Source organism: Hyperoodon ampullatus (genome assembly GCF_949752795.1).
Source record: "Hyperoodon ampullatus genome assembly, chromosome: 8".
Lineage (NCBI taxonomy): Eukaryota > Metazoa > Chordata > Mammalia > Artiodactyla > Ziphiidae > Hyperoodon > Hyperoodon ampullatus.
The window spans coordinates 91858939-91877066 of record NC_136921.1 but is presented as its reverse complement, the minus strand read 5'-3'; positions in this window follow the sequence as shown (position 1 = coordinate 91877066).

The window sequence follows — 18128 nt, the reverse complement described above, 5'->3', positions numbered from 1 at the left end:
TATTACTTTTTTAAAGGACCAACCTTTGACTTTGTTGATCCTATTATATGTATGCTTTATTTTTTATTAATTTCTGCTAATATTGCTTATCATTTCCTATCTTACACTTTTTTTCTAATTTTTTGAAATGAATGCTTAGCTCATTGGTTTCTCAGCCTTTTGTTGTGTTTCTTTTCTGATATATGCATTTAGGACTATAAATTTCTCTATAAGCAATTAACTTCAAGTTTCAATAACATTATTTTCATTATTATTCAGTTCCAGATAGTTTTCATTTGTATTTGAAAAGAATAATTTGTATTCTCTCTTGTTTAGGGATGCAGTGTCCCCCAAATACAAATTTGACCTAATGACTGTCGTGTTCAAGTCTTTTATATCCTGATATTTTATTTAATTATTTTATCAATTATTGAAGTATGTTACGATCTCCCACTATCATTATGGATTTATATCTTTTTCCTTGTACAGCTAATCTTTCTTTTCTGTACTTTGAAGCTATATATCAGATATGTCAAAATTATTATATTTTCCTGATTAATTGAACATTTTATAATTATCAGATATCTCTCTCTTTTTTCTAATACTGATTTTTGTCTTAAAGTTTAGCTACACCAACTTGTATGTGTGTGTGCAGGGCAGTGGTGGTCTTATCCTATGACTTTCAATCTTCTTGTATTCATATATTTTAGATGTGTCTCTTGTAAACAGCATTTAGTTGTTTTCTTTTAGGAAGTATTAGCACATAATCTTGGATCATTTAGCCTATTTAAATTTAATTCACTTACCAATATATTTGGTGTAATGGCTAAGAGCACTAGCCTCATTGCCAGACGGACTTGGGTTTGAATATTGGCTCCACAATTGATCAGATGTGTTGTCTTAAGCTTGTCCCATTAATGTCTTTGGGCTCAGCTCCTTGTCTGTAAAATTAGGATAGTAATAGCTAATTCCCAGGGGTATTAAAGGATTAATGAGAAAAAATATAGTAAATCCTAACTGCTCTTATGGAAGTGGGAATGAGACTGGTATAAGGATGACAGCCCTCCTGCATAAGATAATGCGTGCTAGACGGAAAAGAAGTAAGGTTGAACAAGAAATGTGAGACCAAATCTGGGGAGCATTGAAAACAGCAGAAGAGTAAACGCTTGATCTGGTGGAAGTTATTTTAAGTTCTTGAGCAGGGAATTATCATGACAATCCTGGAAAGACCACTACTTTGGAATTCATTCTCAAGTGGAAGTCAGCCTATCAGGTATACCTGAGAAGCTGTCCACAGTTGTAAAAAGAAGCTCTACCAGCAAATGATGAAGACACAAAGAACTCCTCCAGGGACTTCCCTGGTGGCGCAGTGGTTAAGAATCCGCCTGCCAATGCAGGCGACAGGGTTTCGATCCCTGGTCCAGGAAGATCCCATATGCCACGGAGCAACTAAGCCCATGCGCCACAACTACTGAGCCTTTGCTCTAGGGCCCACGGGCCACAACAAGAGAAGCCACGGCAATGAGAAGCCCACACACCACAACAAAGAGTAGCCCCCCGCTCCCCGCAACTAGAGAAAGCCTGTGCGCAGCAACGAAGACCCAATGCAGCCAGGAAAAAAAAAGAACTCCTACAAAAGAAGTTAGTAATGTTTTTGAATGAACGGAAAGCATTGAACTGTGCTTAGCTGTCTGCTCCAGTAAAGGGTGCTGAGTTAGCTCAAGAAATGAAGATGTTTAATGTGAAAATGGCTACAGGTGGTTACGCATTCTATTGCAATACCATTCTATTTCAGGATGTCACAATCACCCTATGTAGGGTAAGGAGGAACTGCATTAATTAGCCAAATTATTGGGCTAGAGTTGAAAGTACTTTATGTTTTTTTGCTACTCTGCTACTAACTTGCTATGCAATCTAAAACTGTTTCTTCATTTCTTGGTACTTTAGGTAAGAATAATTTATGGCCTGCCTACCTCTCACATTTATTACAAAATGATAATTGTGCAAGGACTTTGGAAACCAAAGTCAAAAGTTACTTTAAAATAATTATTTTCTTTAGAACATATAAAATCAAGATTTGCTATTTATCAATTAATACTCTAAACCAGTAAACTTTTAAACTTTTGCTTTTAGGTAAACTTAAACTCTTTCGTCTCTAGGACGTCTTTATAATCTTAAAAACTGAGAACCCCTAAAGAGCTTTCATTTATTTTTCCCCCCATGCATCTTTTTTTTTTTAATTGGAGTATAATTGCTTTACAATGTTCTGTTAGTTTCTGCTATACAATGAAGGGGATCAGCTATATGTATACATATGTCCCCTCCCTCTTGGACCTCCCTTCCACCCCCACCCCCATCCCACCCATGTAGGTCACCACAGAGCACCGAGCTGAGCTCCCCGTGCTATACAACAGGTTGCCACTAGTATCTGTTTCACACATGGTAGTGTGTATATGTCAATCCTAATCTCCCAATTCGTCCCACCCTCCCCTTCCCCGCCACCCACCCCCATCCCCGCCATGTCCACATGTCAGTTCTCTACATCTGTGTCTCTATTCCTGCCCTGAAAATAGGTTTATCTGTACCATTTTTCTAGATTCCACATATATGCATTAATATACGATATTTTTCTCTTTCTGACTTCACTCTGTGTGACAAACTCTAGGTCCAGCCACATCTCTATAAATGACCCAATTTCGTTCCTTTTTATGCCTGAGTAATACTCCATTGTATATATGTACCACATCTTCTTTATCCATTCATCTGTCTTTGGACATTTAGGTTGTTTCCACGTCCTGGCTATTGTAAATAGTGCTGCAATGAACATTGGGGTACATGTGTCATTTTGAATTATGGTTTTCTCAGGGTATATGCCCAGTAGTGGGACTGCTGGGTCGTATGGTAGTTCTATTTTTAGTTTTTTAAGGAACCTCCATACTGTTCTCCATAGTGGCTGTATCAATTTACATTCCCACCAGCAGTGCAAGAGTGTTCCCTTTTCTCCACACCCTCTCCAGCATTTACTGTTTGTAGATTTTTTGATGGTGGCCATTCTGACCAGTGTGATGTGATAAGTCATTGTAGTTCTGATTTGCATTTCTCTAATAATTAGTGATGTTCAGCATATTTTCATGTGCCTCCTGGCCATCTGTATGTCTTCTTTGGAGAAATGTCTATTTAGGTCTTCTGCCCATTTTTTGATTGGGTTTTTTTTTTTTTGATATTGAGCTCCATGAGCTGTTTATATATTTTGGAGATTAATCCTTTGTCCATTGCTTTGTTTGCAAATATTTTCTCCCATTCTGAGGCTTGTCTTTTTATCTTGTTTATGGTTTCCTTTGCTGTGCAAAAACTTTTAAGTTTCATTAGGTCCCATTTGTTTATTTTTGTTTTTATTTTCATTACTCTAGGAGGTGGGTCAAAAAAGATCTTTCTGTGGTTTATCAAAGAGTGTTTTTCCTATGCTTTCCTCTAAGAGTTTTATAGTGTCTGGTCTTACATTTAGGTCTTTAATCCATTTTGAGTTTATTTTTCTGTGTGGTGTTAGGGAGTGTTCTAATTTCATCCTTTTACATGTAGCTCTTCAATTTTCCCAGCACCACTTTTTTTTTAACATCTTTATTGGAGTATAATTGCTTTACAATGGTGTGTTAAGTTTCTGCTTTATAACAAAGTGAATCAGCTATACGTATACATATATCCCCATAGCTCCTCGCTCTTGTGACTCCCTCCAACCCTCCCTATCCCACCCCTCTAGGTGGTCACAAAGCACCAAGCTGATCTCCCTGCCAGCACCACTTATTGAAGAGGCTGTTTTTCCTCCATTGTTTATTCTTGCCCCCTTGTCATAGATTAGGTGACCATAGGTGTATGGGTTTATCTCTGGGCTTTCTATCCTGTACTATTGATCTATATTTCTGTTTTTGTGCCAGTACCATACTGTCTTGATTACTGTAGCTTTGAAGTATAGTCTGAAGTTGGGGAGCCTGATTCCTCCAGCTCTGTTTTTTCTTTCTCAAGATTGTTTTGGCTATTCGGGGTCTTTTGTGTTTCCATACAAATTGTAAAATTTCTTGTTCTAATTCTGTGAAGAATGCCATTGCTAATTTGATAGGAATTGCATTGAATCTGTAGATTACTTTGGGTAGTATAGTCATTTTCATAATATTGATTCTTCCAATCCAGGAACATGGTATACTTCTCCACATGTTTGTGTCATCTTTGATTTCTTTTATCAGTGTTTTATAGTTTTCTGAGTACAGATCTTTTGTCTCCTTAGGTAGGTTTATTCCTAGGTATTTTATTCTTTTTGTTGTGATGGTAAATGGGATTGTTTCCTTAATTTCTCTTTCTGATCTTTTGTTGTTAGTGTATAGGAATGCAAGAGATTTCTGTGCATTAATTTTGTATCCTGCAACTTTACCAGATTCATTGATTAGCTCTAGTAGTTTTCTGGTGGCATTTTTAGGATTTTCAATGTATAGTGTTATGTCATCTGCAAACAGTGACAGGTTTACTTCTTCTTTTCCAGTTTGGATTCTTTTATTTCTTTTTCTTCTCTGATTGCCGTGGCTAGGACTTCCAAAACTATGTTGAATAATAGTGGCAAGAGTAGACATCTTTGTCTTATTCCTGTTCTTAGAGGAAATGCTTTCAGTTTTTCAGCATTTAGAATGATGTTTGCTGTGGGTTTGTTGTATATGGCCTTTATTATATTGAGGTAGGTTCCCTCTCTGCCCACTTCCTGGAGAGTTTTTATCATAAATGGGTATTGAATTTTGTCAGAAGTGTTTTCTACATCTATTAGGATGATCGTATGGTCTTTATTTTTTAATTTGTTAATATTGTGTATCATATTGATTGATTTGTGTATACGGAAGAATCCTTGCATTCCTGGGATAAATCCCACTTGATCATGGTATATGATCCTTTTAATGTGCTGTTGGATTCTGTTTGCTGGTATTTTGTTATCCTCATCAGTGATATTGGTCTGTGATTTTCTTTTTTTGTGATATCTTTGTCTGATTTTGGTATCAGGGTGATGGTGGGCTTGTAGAATGAGTTTGGGAGTGTTCTTCCCTTGGCAATTTTTTGGAAGGGCTTAGAAAGGATATGTGTTAGCTCTTCTCTAAATGTTTGATAGAATTCACCTGTGAAACCATCTGGTCCTGGACTTTTGTTTTTTCGAAGATTTTAAATTACAGTTTCAATTTCATTACTTGTGATTGGTCTGTTTATATTTTCTCATTCCTCCTGGTTCAGTCGTGGAAAGTTGTACCTTTCCAAGAATTTGTCCATTTCTTCCAAGTTGTCCATTTTATTGGCATAAAGTTGCTTGTAGTAGTCTCTTATGATCCTTTGTATTTCTGCACTGTCAGTTATAATTTCCCTTTTTTCATTTCTAATTTTATTGATTTGAGTCCTCTCTTTTCCTTGGTGAGTCTGGCTAAAGGTTTATCAATTTTGTTTATCTTCTCAAAGAACCAACTTTTAGTTTTATTGATCTTTGCTATTGTTTTTTTCATTTCTATTTCATTTGTTTGTGCTCTGATATTTATGATTTCTTTCCTTCTACTAACTTTTGGGTTCTCTTTGTTCTTCTTTCTCTAGTTGCTTTAGCTGTAAGATTAGATTGTTTATTTGAGATTTTTCTTGTTTCTTGAGGTGAGATTGAATTGCTGTATACTTCCATCTTAGAACTGCTTTTGCTGCATCCCATAGGTTTTGGGTTGTCGTGTTTTCTTTGTCATTTGTTTCTATGTATTTTTTTAATTTCCTCTTTGATTTCTTCAGTGATCTCTTGGTTATTTAGCAGTGCACTGTTTAGCCTCCATGTGTTTGTGTTTTTTACAGGTTTTTTCCTGTAATTGATTTCTAATCTCATAGCACTGTGATAGGAAAAGATGCTTGATATGATTTCAATTTTCTTAAATTTTCCGAGGCTTGATTTGTGACTCAAGATGTTATCTATCCTGGAGAATGTTCTGTGTGCACTTGAGAAGAAAGTGTATTCTGCCACTTTTGGGTGGAATGTCCTATAAATATCAATTAAATCTATCTGGTCTATTGTGTCATTTAAAGCTTGTGTTTCCTTATTTATTTTCTGTCTGGATGATCTGTCCATTGGTGTAAGTGAGGTGTTAAAGTCCCCCACTATTATTATGTTTTTGTCGATTTCCCTTTTTATGGCTGTTAGCATTTGCCTTATGTATTGAGGTGCTCCTATGTTGGGTGCATAAATATATATAATTGTTATACCTTCTTCTTGGATTGTTCCCTTGATTATTATGTAGGTCCTTCCTTATCTCTTATACCAGTCTTTATTTTAAAGTCTATTTTGTCTGATACGAGTGTTGCTACTCCAGCTTTCTTTTGATTTCAATTTGCGTGGAATAGCTTCTTCCATCCCCTCACTTTCATTCTGTATGTGTCCCTAGGTCTGAAGTGGGTCTCTTTTAGACAACATATATACGGATCTTGTTTTTGTATGCATTCAGCCAGTCTGTGTCTTTTGGTTGGAGCATTTAATCCATTTATATTCAAGGTAATTATCAATATGTATGTTCCTATTACCATTTTCTTAATTGTTTTGGGTTTGTTTTTGTGGGTCTTTTTCTTCTCTTGTGTTTCCCACCTAGAGAAGTTCCTTTAGCATTTGTTGTAAAGCTCTTTTGGTGGTGCTGAATTCTCTTAGCTCTTGCTTGTCTGTAAAGCTTTTGATTTCTCTGTCAAATTTCAATGAGATCTTTGCTGGGTAGAGTAATCTTGGTTGCAAGATTTTCCCTTTCATCTCTTTAAGTTTATCCTACCACTCCCTCCTGGCCTGCAGAGTTTCTGCTGAAAAATCAGCTGATAACCTTATGGGGATTCCCTTGTATGTTATTTGTTGCTTTTCCCTTGCTGCTTTTAATATTTTTTCTTTGAATTTAATTTTTGTTAGTTTGATTAATATGTGTCTTGGTGTGTTTCTCCTAGTGTTTATCCTGTATGGGACTCTCTGCACTTCCTGGACTTGAGTGGCCATTTCCTTTCCCATGTTAAGGAACTTTTCGAGTATAATCTCTTCAAATATTTTCTCAGACTCTTTCTTTTTCTCTTCTTCTTCTGGGACCCCTATAATTCGAACGTTGGTGTGTTTGATGTTGTCCCAGAGGTCTCTGAGACTGTCCTCAATTCTTTTCACTCTTTTTTTCTTTATTCTGCTCCTCGTCAGTTATTTCCACCATTTTATCTTCTGGCTCACTTATTCATTCTTCTGCCTCAGTTATTCTGCTATAGACGCCTTCTAGTGTATTTTTCATTTCAGTTATTGTGTTGTTCACCACTGCTTGTTTGTTCTTTAGTTCTTCTAGGTCTTTGTTAAACATTTCTTGTGTTTTCTCAATCCACGCCTCCATCCTATTTCTGAGATTTTGGATCATCTTTACTATCATTACTCTGAATTCTTTTTCAGGTATGTTGCCTATTTACTCTTCATTTATTTGGTCTTGTAGGTTTTTACCTTGCTCCTTTGTCTGTAACATATTTTTTTGTCGTCTCATTTTTTTTGATGGGTGGGGCTGTGTTCCTGTCTTACTGGTTGTTTGGCCTGAGGCTTCCAACACTGGAGTTTGGAGGCAGTTGGATAGAGCCAGGTCTTGGCGCTGAGATGAGGACCCCTGGGAGACCTCACTCCGATTAATATTCCCTGTGGTCTGAGGTTCTCTGTTAGTCCAGTGGTTCTGACTTGGTGCTTCCACCACAGGAGCTCAGGCCCTACCCTCAGCCTGTGAGCCAAGACCCCACAAACTGCACGGCATGGCAAAAAAAAAAAAAGAGCAAAACAATAACAAAGAATACAAAATAAAATAAAATTAGAAAAATAAAAAATATATTAGTAAAAATATAAATGAAACAACAGCAAGGTAATACAGAACCACAATAGCAAAAATAAATAAATAAATAAAAGGCCTTGGCTGTAGTGGCAGAGCTTAGGCGGGAGCAGGGCTTAGGCAGGGTGGGGTTTAGGCAGGGGTGGGGCCTAGGCTCAGGACCCGTGTAGCTGGAAAAGGCCCTGTGGGGTGTGGGGCTTAGGCTCAGCACAGCCAGAGGGGGCCTCAGAGCGTGGAGGTTTAGGCCTGGAACCCTAGTAGGCTTGTCGGGACCCAAGTGGGCAGGGGAAATACTGGCCGTGTTCCCTTCTCACATCCTCCAGTCCTCTGCGGGCCTCTCCCCGTCCCCACTGATCCCCTCACTGAGGGTGGGCCCCTTCCTAGTGTGGGAACCCCTCCCCTCCCCCAGCCGCCCCTCAAAGACACCGGTCCTGCCCCACCTCCACTTCTCCTCCCCGCTTGCTACCCGCCACGTCCTACCCAGTCGCTCGGGGGTTCTTCCCATCCCCTTAGGTGTCCGAGGTCCCCCACCAGTGCCCGGAAGTGCCCTAGTTGTGAGGAGATGTGAACTCCCTGTTCTACTCTGCCATCTTGACTCCACCCCGGAGCTTTTGTTTATGTCTACCTACCTGCCTATCTATACCATATTAGAAATTAAAATTTAAAAATATTTAAGATATTCCTTTATCAATTTATTTTAAAATAATAATGAGAAACCTATACATATTTATATAAATAAAATATTTTACTAAAAATGACTATGTTTTCTGTGGGGGGAAGAAAACACGAGAAAAATGGCATTCATTTAATTTTTGCAAAGTCTTTAATGTCTTGCTTAATAAAAGACAGTTGGATTCTTATATCTGCTTCTGAATTCAATCTGTTGAGATAGCACATGCCATGTAACTACTGAAAAGCTCTATGTTATACTCATAAGAGAATCAGAATGAAAAAGACAAATAATGTCTTAGTCTTATTATGAAAATAGTTTTGACCTTGCTGACCCCCTGAAAGGGTTTGGAGGACCCAACAAAGGTTTCCATACTACAACTTGAGAACTGCTACTCGAAAGCATTTCTATAGAAGTCTACTAAAACGTTTGCTGGGTAAGCTCTAGACAACTGAATGCTAAAAGTAGGTAATGCTCTTGCCACTACGTAGTATGAAATGCCACTAGTGATAAAACAAAGTTGTCAAAAACATTTAAGATGTAATTTCATATTTTGATACATTCTATATGAAATACATACTTTTAAATTTCGTACAATCACATTTTAAAAGTGATTCCTGCACTTTTTAAAATTAATTAATTTATTTGTTTTTGGCCTTGCTGGCTCTTTGTTGCTGCATGATGCAGGCTTTCTCTAGTTGTGGCGAGCGGGGGCTACTCTTTGTTGCGGTGCACGGGCTTCTTATTGTTGTGGCTTCTCTTATTGAAGAGCATGGGTTCTAGGTGCACGGGCTTCAGTAGTTTTGGCACGTGGGCTCAGCAGTTGTGGCTCGCAGGCTCCAGAGCGCAGGCTCAGTAGTTATGGCACACAGGCTTAGTTGCTCCGCACCATGTGGGATCTTCCCGGACCAGGGCTCGAACCCCTGTCCCCTGCATTGGCAGGCAAATTCTTAAAAATCAACTTTAAAAATCAACTTTTCAAATCCAATTCATATATGAACAGAAACTTAATTCTTATAAATGGGGTAGCTGAATTTAGTGTGACTTTTGTGCCATAACATGATTTAAGCTATTTTGTAAAATCAGGCTCACTCCAGTGTTAGGCTTACAATGTCATTTTTATCACTGCATTTAGATTAGTGGTAAATAGTTAGAAGGATGTCCTGGGCCAGTTGTTCCCAAGGTCATTTTTTTAATGCTTTGGAGACGGGAGTTTGGAAATTATTCATTCACAAATCCTAGCATTTGGACTTTTCATACGTCTAGGTTCCTTAGCCCCACTCGTCAGTCCCTTTATGTGTGGGGCCAGCAGCAGTGGAGCTCCTAGCAGCAAGTGATATTCTCAGAGACAAGTCTCTTCTGTGCTAATGCAGGACAACTCCCAGCAGAATTGTTTTCTTCCCATTGATCAGAAGTATGCTTTGGGGGTAAGAAGAGGAAGTGTCTTTGAGTGCACTAGGACTCCTCCAGAGCACCAGAGAGAGCCAGGTTTGAGGATATTGTGGCATAAGTCAGGGATCTCCAGGGGCCTATACCAAATGCTAAATCTGGCTAAATCTGCTTCAGGACGGTAGACTCTTTTAGAAATCCCTACTCCATATTCAGGAGAACTTACTAAGGAGGTAATTTATCTGCTTAATCCTACCAAGTGGCCCTCAGCATTATCTCTACTCTACATTTCCCATTATTTTCTCTGAAATAAGAAACTGACTTCTGAAAGGGGACCCCACTAATTTGGGTTAGAGGGTTATAGTGTAAGAAGCTACTGTGAGTATATTAGGGGTATATACACACCTCTAATGGTCATCCCATCCTTATGCTTTTACAGAAAGTGAAGTTTTCTCTCTAGTCTAACTGAACCATGGCACTACCTCCCACTACTCCAACAATCACATCTCCTTGAAGCCTGAGGAGGTATATAAGCTACTTTGAATTAGGTGTGGGGTTTTGGTTTGTTCTTGTTGTTGTTTTGGCTGCACCATGCAGCATGCGGGATCTTAGTTCCCAGACCAGGGATTGAATCCGGGATCCCCTGCAGTGGAAGCATGGAGTCTTAACCACTGGACCACCAGGGAAGTCCCTGAATTAGGTGTTTAGCATGACCTATTAACCACCCATGCAGTGTTTCCACTGCAGCCCTACATCTACCATTTAGAGTAGCAATATCGGGTTTTGCAATCTACTTTTTAATTTATTTTTTTTGAGTTAAACAGTATTTGTATAGTTAAAACACATGACAACATCAATGCAAAAGGCAGAGGGTTAAATGGAATCAAAGTGTTGCAAAATACTATTTTTATTGGAGAAATGATAAATGTGATACACTTGATTGTTTTGTCTTTTGCAATCTACTTTTAGCAATATCTGGTTTTGCAATCTACTTTTTTATTTATTTATTTTTAGTTAAACAGTATTTGTATAGTTGAAACACATGACAACAACAACAATGCAAAAGGCAGAGGGATAAGTGGAATCAAAGTGTTGCAAAATACTGTGTTTATTGGAGAAATGATAAATGTGATACACTTGATTATTTTGTCTTTCACAATCTACTTTTTTAAATGTTGACATCTTAAATGACTATTTTTCAAGCTAGATATATGGTAGCTTCTTCATGCTCTTCTTACTTTTTTTTTTCCTTATTTTTTTAACACCCCCTCCCCTTCCTATTTTTTCTTTCTTTTAAACCTATCTATTTCTCTTCTGTTTTTTTCCACTTGGGTCAATATAGTGCAAGACTAGAGAAAGGTGAGAAAAGTAAGTATTCAGGGTCAGTAAAATGAGCAATAAAATTGATCCATGAGCCAAGAGACAAAATCATAGGAAGACACCCAAGGCTAATGCCAAGAGGTCCCCCTAGGAGAAGACAAAGCAGGAAACACACCTCAAAGTAGAGCCCCTGCATAGAACCACTGATAGCCAGACCACAAAGCAGGAGTGTGAAGATGGTCATTAGGAAGCTGACTAATTCTGCTAAAGGGGGTCCTTTTTTAAATATGCTCTTCAAGGACATTGTCTGACCCTCTGAATATAGACCTCAGAATAGATCCTTGATCCAGCTTACTTTAAGCTTGTATGCAAAATAATGTGTTTGAAGTATTAGATAATTTTTCATTTCTGTTTTGAAGGCATTCAAATATCAGGTACTATCAGCATATTCATTGCTTATTTCTTTAAAAAAATGCCAAAGCTATTGGATCAAAAGTATTGATAATACTCTGATTTGCTTGTATGTGGTAGGAGGAGGACAGAGTTGAAATTCTTGTAACTGGAATTTTAACTATAGTCAGTTCTAACACTATTTTTGTGATGAGCCATATGATCCATAAGCAGCTTTCAAACCCACCCATTTAATCACAGTTGTTAGAAGCAGAGGTTGTCTGTGTAGCATAGGGTCATAGGATGAGCCCCCATAGAGCAGGCAGGAGGCTGGTAGAGGGTTGAATATCAAGAAGCCTCCTACAGGGACGCAGTGCACCTGCTGGAGAAACATGACACCAGATGCAATAATAATCATGAAGAGATCTAGGCCCTACTGCAGCCAAGGGTCTACAAAAGGGAGGGGAAGATATTTGAGTGAATGAGCCACTTTTCATGCTCGTTCTGGGTGTTACTTATAAAGCATTAGGGGTCAAGAAAATCAGCCTTCAGTGGCTATGCACCAACCTGCCCTTTTGTGCCTTAGCTACAAGTACATTTGCAGTCATGGGAAGCACCATCCCAAGTTCTAGCTACAATTTTCTAAGAATCCCTCACTGAGAGAGCTTGTTTATTATAACTAATCTACAGATCTTCCAGCTCTCCAGCAGATCTTAAAATGTCAAAGAAAAAATTGCAGAAACTCAGAATTCAGTATATGAATGCATAAAATCATCACAAAAATGTGTGAAAATTCAGTTTTACCTTAGAAGAAATCATGCACTAGAGGATGATGACCAGTTATGCAACTTGCCTAGAATAAAAACATATTTCTGCTAAATAACATTTTCCTTGGAACCAATCCTTGAGAGCAACAGGTAAACTTCTGCTTCGCAGATTTGAAATAAGATTATTAAAGTTACCTTGTCTTCTGGAGGAATATGATGTTTTGGATTTGCATCCGACTAATCCAATGCAGGTGGCAAGCAGGGGAGGCAGTAAGAGGTCTGGAGAACAGATCAAATAAAATTGGCCGTGTTAAAGGCTACACAGGGATTCATATACTCTCTGCTTTTGTATATGTTTCAAATTTTCCACAATAAAAACTTTAAGAATTATATTGAAAAATTTTTAACTTTATCTTTTTTATTACTCTTTCAAAAACAATGCCGATTGCAAAACATCTAGACGGGATAGTAAAGTGTAAAGAAGGAGAAAAAAATTTTAGCGTGCATGACCTTTCCCAACATTCAAAACTCAAATATGATAATAATATCATTCCATAAATGTAAGCTGATCACTGATCCTAGTAGCCTCAAACAGACCTTAACTTTAATGCCGTGATTTTTCCAGTATTGACTGAAATTGATATTTCCCACATTTCTGAAAGTGAGAGATGATAAAAGCAGCTGTAAAATACATTGTGCTACTTAACCACACAGCAGTTGTGATAATTACAAGGTCAGGACCACTGGTGAACCAATGTGAGTGAACAAATATCTTAGAGTAATGTGTTTATCCTCCACGATTTGAAGGAACTCTGTCAGGGAACCAAGACATCATCAGGTCAATTACTGTCTGCAATAGCTTTGCAAAGTACCTTGAAAAAAGCACTGGTGAGCAGTTAACTGCCACCTGCAGAAACAGCAAGAGAGGTTATTTCTTCAACCTAACATAAAACCACTATTTCATATTCGAATACAGTTATATACTGGTTATCTCTTGCTGGCTAACAAACCATGCCAAAATTTAGCAGCTTAAAACAGTAAATGTTTATCATCTCACACCTTTTCTGAGGGTCAAGAATCCAGGAGTGGTTTACATAGGTGGCTCTAGCTTAGGATCTTGTAACAAGTTTCGATCAAGTTGTTGGCCAGAGCTGCAGTCATTGTAAGGTTTAACTAGAGCTTCAGAGCCACTTCCAAGTTTACTCACAAGATTAGCCAGCCTCAGTTCCTCACCACAAGGGTCTCTCCATAGGCTGCCTGAGTGTCCTCATGACATGGCAGCTGGTTTCCCAGAGAGTAAGTTATCAGAGAAAGTAAGAAAGAGAGAAAGAAAAGAGCACCAAGTGAGAGTGCCCAAGATAGAAGCCACAGTCTTTTATAATCTAGTCCTAGAAGTAACACACCATCATTTCTGCCTTATTCTGTTGGTCATACAGACCAACCCTAGTACATCGTGGGAGGGGAAACACAAGGATGTGAGTACCAAGAGGCAGGAGTCACTGGGGACCATTTTGGAGGTTGGCTACTACATGGAAGATAGAAGAAGAGAAATAACCCTTAAATATTAGAGATAAGATATATAAAAATGGATTTGCAGGGGTTGTCTTTAAGTGAAGTATAGTTGGACCCCAATCCATCTGGGATGGTTCTATTACTGAAGTAAAGAGGGAGCCAAACAATAACTTCCAGTTATTTAAAACTTTCAAAATACCTTAAGGCTGTAAATCTCCATGTACCAAAGCAGAGTACCCTATCAAACAATCTAGAGGAGTGCTAATTTTATCTGCCTTCAGAGCTGAAGAGAATAGCAGTGGCAATTTCTGCTGAAGTCTGTTTTATCCTCACTATTCCCAAATGCGGTTATGCATATGCCTGTGCCACAGTTCAGTCCCTAGTTTCTGGTTGCATTCCTGACAGACTTCAGTCTGACTTGGCATAAGTGTTCTAGCCTGGCTGCTTGTTGATTCTTAGTCTTAACCATCCCAACCAAAGAATCATGTTAGAAGAGAAAGAAAACGCAGCATATGGTTTTTGCCTTTAACTTAAAATCTCAACAAAAGAAAATAATCACTATACCCACAACTAGAGTCCTTGAAAAAAGCATGAGAAACTTTATAAACTGATAGTCCCTAGCTATCCTTAGGCCTCAGTTTATATATACCAAATTAAAAGTTATACTTCAGTCTCTTTCTCTGTATTCCTCTCTAAATCCACACCTATGTATTGATTCCTAGCACCAGTAGTTTTAAAAAATAGTAATTTCAGGGTTTCCTACTGTACTTTCAGAATGCAAATCATCATTGCAAATAACTTGACCCCATAACTTAATAACTGATATGGGTAAACAGTTGAAGTAGTAAATTCCACAGTCCATCCAGAGAATCATATTTTTTCAACTGTGATATTGACCAGATTATAAGAAGGCATGTGATCTATTGGCAAGCAGATATCTGCTCATCAAAAATAGAGACTAACAACATACTCCAAAGTAGCTCTATACTTGGTAAACTGTGGAAACTAAAGAGTGTTATACAGATATAGTAGAAGGTAAAGGGAAAGATGAGTGATATCTTTTCACTTTCATAATAGCTATCATGGAAGAAATAGGCTTTATAATAATTTTACTCTTTGGTAAAAATGAGATTTAATCATTTTTACAATTAGTTGAATAATAAATTAACTCTCTTCAATGAAAAGAGTTTGATGCAGGGCTTCCCTGGTGGCGCAGTGGTTGAGAGTCTGCCTGTCGATGCAGGGGACACGGGTTCGTGCCCCGGTCTGGGAGGATCCCACATGCCGCGGAGCGGCTGGGCCCGTGAGCCATGGCCACTAAGCCTGTGCGCCCAGAGCCTGTGCTCTGCAACGGGAGAGGCCACAACAGTGAGAGGCCCGCGTACCGCAAAAAAAAAAGAGTGTGATGCAATGACCATCCATTCTGAGTCTAATAGTCACTATTAATCATTATCTCCTTCCAACCCAATAGTACTCTCAATACCCTGCAATTCTGAGGTGCAGATTGCTTTTTGAGCCCTCTCTTGATGTTATCAAAACATGTCGAATTATATTGTTGTCAGGTATTTTCTCCTTGTCAAGATAATTCATTGCTACCTCTTCAAAGGAGATTTTTTTGGGTTCCACTCTAAAGCATAAAGCATCTATACTATATCCCCTCCCCCACCAAAATTAAAATAAAATATTTTATTCTTTAACAGAGAATAAAATAGTTTATGATGAAGAGGCTCTCCTCTCTGGTTCATTCTCTATGTGTTGTTATATGTATACAGCCAAATTATGTGGGTTTTCTTTTTAGGTTCGCTTTAACAGACACTTTCTCCTCAGGAAAAACAGTGTTGTTGATCACAGCAGTAGGTCTAATTCCTTTCTCATATGTTTGTTTTTGAAGAACTCCCACAAACTGGCTTGGCCTCAGCCACAGATAGACGTTTATTCTGTAGGCTTTGCCTGTGTGTGTGAAGTAAGGGGCAACAAGGGTAGTGTAGGAAATAAATCTTGTTTTATGCAAACATGTAATAGAACCCTCAAATACTCTAGATAATTTCTCACCAAAGAATAAATGATTAATGTCAGATTCTTTCCTAAGAGCAAGTTTTGATAGTCCAGGAATAGAGATACCACAAGAAAACAGGCACCTGAAACAGGGTTAGGAGAGGTCAGGTAGAACAGAGCTACAGCCAAGATTAGTCATCTGTCCTTCTCTCCAAGTTCTGCCTCTGGCCATACCTCCCCAATGACTTCCAACTATTTGGAATTTTTTAAATTTTCCTTTGAAATTAAAATGAATATATGCAAATATTCCTTCACCTTATGACTTCAAAACTATTGTCTACTCAGTAAAACTCTTTTCCTTATTTTTTCATTATAAAAAACTAATTTCACAATTACTCTCATGTTTCAGGGAATTGTCCCTGATATCCAGACAAGACTCCTTGAGGCTAAATTGCATAAGAGTAACATGAAGGATGGTCTTCATTTTATAGGGAAAGATGAGAGAAAGATAAATAAGAAATGAGATGCAATCTAAAATGGATATAAAGTTTAACAGAAAAGCATTCTTCAGTTATACATATTAAAGAAAGAGGAAAATCTTACACATACTCCCAAACAGGAAAGGAAAGTGCTTACAATTGACCATGTAAAGATAATTGTTTTCCTTTTTTTTAATGGTTTCTGGGTTATGGTTGTTTTAGCCCCATATTTTATAAGATAATTTATTTGGTAAAACAGTTGGTCTTGGTGAAGTAAAGTAGAAAGCCAAACATTGGGTCAGGGATGGAAATGGCTGGTAAATATTTTTAGTTATTGAATACATTTAGTATGAGGACCTGAATGGGATATATCTCACTGTACTAGAGAGAGAGAGAGAGAAAAAAAAACCTCCTGCTCTTATAGAAATAACTCAGAATCATGAGTCAGAAGACCTGGATTGAAGTTCTGGTTGTGCCGCTTAAAAAGTATATGACCTTAGGCAAACTTTTGTTCTATTTCTTCATTTCCTTAACTTTGTTCACCTAGTTTACCTTTTGGGTAGAGGTCTTAATTCCTATTAACCTTTGGAGAGGTCCCATTCCTGGTTCACCTATTGAGATATTGTTAGAGTCAAATGAAGTAATGCATATAAACGTACTTTTCAAAGTTGAGTCCTGTAAAAATATCAGTATTCCTAAATACATGTTGTCATTTGTCATTCTTTTTTTTTTTGGCCGCACTGTGTGGCTTGTGGGATCTTAGTTCCCTGACCAGGGATTGAACCTGGGCCCTGGCAGTGGAAGCACTGAGTCCTAACCACTGGACTGCCAGGGAATTCCCTGTCATTCTATTTTACACCTTGGAAGAGAAATAAAACCTCTTAAAAGATAGCAAAAGGCTAAATGGAATACCTAATGCTAAAAAGAAGGAAGAGGACAACTCCAATTTACTTTAGTTTTCATATACATAAAAATACTAAAACAAATCAATAAAGTAATATTATTAATTCTTTAGGAAAGTACTAATCCCCAGCTCAGATAGCAATTAATATGGTTTCTTAAAGAGTAATGATGCTAAATAAGTTTATTTTATAACATAATAACAGACCATCCACATAAGGAAAAAATAACAGGTAAGTCTACTTCAAGCCACAGTTCAAATGCTCACAAATATTTAATATGATTGGAGAAAAACTAATAAAGCTTTCACTCTGTTTCACATTCTGTTTCTTACTCTATGACTAATAATCGCTGATCAGTGTAGGCAAAACTTTTGGCTTTAGCCTTGAGCTGGAGTGTTGGGGTATCTAGGGTGATAAATGGGAAATTAAATATAAAATTTTTTTTAAATTGAAGTTTCAGTACAATTGTAAAGTATGTACACAAACACATACAATGCACGCACACACACACACACACACACACACACCAAAAAAACAAATGTAATGTAATAGGAAGAACTGTTTACATTAAGGATCAGGATTCTTACATTCTACCCTAGGACTCATTAAGTGACCACACATTAGTCTGGTAGCTGTACATCTGGTTCTGATGTTCTACCAAGAGTTGTTCTAACCCCAAAATTCAATTGGGCACTTTCCAGAGACCTATGGAATATTCTGCACTTTTCCCTCGGGGAGAAGAGAAAAGAAGAATATGGATTGCAGAAATCTGCCACTTTGGAAATTTAGCTAATTCGAGAGTCCCCAGTGTAAGTTCTGTAAGATGCTAGTTCTTCTGGGGGCCAGGCATGTTT